Consider the following 3011-nt stretch of genomic DNA (forward strand, 5'->3'; position numbering starts at 1 on the left):
CGTGCGCACCCTAGTGTTTGAACCTCTCAAGGGTCAGCGGAGCCCTGAATCCGACACGCTTCTCATACTCTGATGTCTGTTTCTTGACAAGCTGCTCAACCTGATAGCACTCTTGAAGGTTGTGGCCCTTGGTCCGATGAATCTTGCAGTACGACACATCATCCTTCCCGGCTTTCTCAGCGGCAGCAGCTTCCCGGCAGTCAGTGCACGTGGCAGCTTCCTTACCAGGGGCCTCAGCCTTAGCCTTCTTGCCGGTACTAGGCATACCCGATCCTTCAACAGTCATCACTGCTTTATCTCTCCACTTCTTTCTACGCTTCTTGCTCTTTTTCAGACTAGTTGATTCATCCTCATCATCTGAATCAACATTGGTGCCATCTTCCTCTCCGGGCAGCTTCCTTCCCTCCTCCATCCGAGCACACTTATCCACTAGTGTGTAGAGCTCCTTCACAGTCTTGGGCAACCGTACGTTCATCTTGGAACGGATACGATGGTTGCACACATTGGACTGGAAGGCAGCTATTACAGCAGCCAGATGGATATTTGGGATATTCCTATGAACTTTGTTGAATCTCTGTAAATACTTACGAAGGGTTTCTCCTTCTCTCTACTAGAGAATTTGCAAATCGCTGGGCCTACCGGGTTCTTGGTGACCGCCAATGAAGGCTCCAATGAACTCATGGTACAGGTCAGCCCATGATGAAATGGAGTTCTCTGGTAGGTGCATCAGCCAAGACCTCACATTGGACTTTAGGGCCAAAGGGAAGTAGTTGGCAAACACCTTCTCATCTCTTCCCCCGGCAGCCTGAACAACGATGGTGTAGATGCTCAGGAACTCTGCTGGGTTCAGCCTCCCATCGTACTTCTCAGGTATCTCTGGCATGAACGTGCGAATGGACGGCCAACGGACTTTCCACAACTCTCGTGTAAAGGCAGGGCGGCCAACCTCGAAAGGTATGCACCCGCCAACACCGAGTGCAGTCTCGTCGATGTTGAGGCCATTGCACCCATCGGTCTGGCGGAGGTTGTTACGGCATTGCTAGACGACGCACACGGCTCCTCCCCGCCTATCCTCCAGGGCTCGACGTTGGCCTGTATGTGCTTGGGGGTCAGAAGAGGCCATTGAGACGTGATCGGGGTCTTGATTCTGCTACGCTCGTACTGGTAGCCGCAGCGGGGATTGTACCATTGGGATGGCCCCTTCTGTGCAGCCAGCATAACGAGCTATTGTTGTCGATTGGGGAGGTCGCGGCGGACCAGCTCGCCATGAGCCCCCAACTTTGGCAAAACTGAGTAGGCTTTGGATGGTGACACGCCATTCGTCCATCTACTCGGCCACCCACGGACACCTCAACAGCAGCTGAGCTCGCGCCATGGCTTCTAAATCCGTTCTTGGCATGGATGTTGATGATGTCAATCATATCGTCGCTTGGCTCCTGACAGCGCTAGCGGCGGTAGCGCTGCGCCCCTGCTATTGATGTGGGGCGACTACTTGGACATGGTGTGGCGAAAGCGCTCGAGGGCCAGTGGCTCCGTCGGGTGCAGCGGCTTGGTCGGCCGGCCCAGGGGAGCTGTACGCGATGCGACCGTACCCGTGGTGGGGGGCGGCCGGAGGGCAGCGGTTCGCCCCGGTCCAAGCGTCGTTGCTGCGGGTGTGCCCGTCGGTGGGGGAGGGGGGCGCAGACGGAGTGGCTCCCTCACCTATACCTTGGGGAGCGTGGTCGTTAGGGTGCTGCTGATGTGGCTCTCCTCCGGCACGTCCTGCTCCTGCGTCGGTCACGGGGGAAGTGGTAATAGTGCTGATTGCTCCGACCACTTCCCTAGCAGCGTCCGCGCCCTCGTGCGTCTGCGCACCCCCCGCAGCATTAGAGGCCGCGGGCAGTGGAGCCTTTGAGGTGGATGGATGAGCTGGAGGACTAGGCTTCTTCTTTAGTGCCATGGTCAATGGCGTCGACGAAGATGAAGATGGTGATGAAGATAACGCGCTGTGCACGCCTTCAGGTTCGCGCAAGTGAGCCCCCTGCGTGGTGCACCAAAGATGCCGCGGGAAACCACAACCACCTATGGGACCAGGAGATCCCTTGCTGGTTCGGCAGGGGGGTGACGCATTGCACAAAGAGCAAACCAGTGTGGGGCAGCGCGACATAGACCACACAGGCAGTTTACCCAGGTTCGGGCCGCCGTGAGGCATAAAACCCTACTCCTGCTTTGGTGGATTGATGGTGGAAAAGGTAGTGGTGGTGCGTACTACACTTGCCCGGCAGGGGTTGCCTTAGGCAGTAGCGACTATGCGCATATGGAGGTGTGAGTTATCCAACCCTCTAACCCTTTCTATAGTTGCCATGGGCCTCCTTTTATAGATCAAGGGGTAACCACAGTGGCAAAGTAGTCATTATGCACTAATAAGTTAGCAAATAGATCTATCATACCTAACTCTGCAGGCTGACAAGGCGTATTAAATGCACCGCTTAACGTCACATCGTTGATTGCCCGGCAAGCCTTGCCGGGTTATCTTGCCAGCTTCGCGCCTGTTCTCTTGACACGTTGCAGGACGGGTGTCATCTATGGGTTTCTCCTATAGGAAATGGCTGCCATGTGGTGAATGGCTGCCACTTAATCACTTTGCGGCTCGACACCGCACTGATTGACGATGTGCGTCGTGTTGGGGTGGTTGGTGAGGCGATTTTGCCTTCGTGAGCCCCGGCAGGCCTTGCCGGGGTGCCTCGGTTTCTTGCATCTGGGGTGGCCCTACCCGGCAAGGGAAGATTTTCTCTTGAAGATATCCTGCTTCCTTGGCTCATCCTTGGTCCCTCTGATCTGCATGTTGGTCCTTTGAATCCCTTGGTTTCTTGTATTCTCACTTGGGCTGGTGCTTCAACCTCGTTCCCGTGGCTGTGCATAGTCTGGGCAACAAACCCAGGGTTTGTTGCACCGACAATAAGTTTACAAAGTGGTCGGAAGTAGAGCCCATGAGAAAGGTGACTGCTCGGTCAGCTATCAAGTTCTTGAAA

This window comes from Triticum urartu, chromosome 4A (genome assembly GCF_056163025.1).
Source record: "Triticum urartu cultivar PI428250 chromosome 4A, HENAU_Tu73, whole genome shotgun sequence".
Lineage (NCBI taxonomy): Eukaryota > Viridiplantae > Streptophyta > Magnoliopsida > Poales > Poaceae > Triticum > Triticum urartu.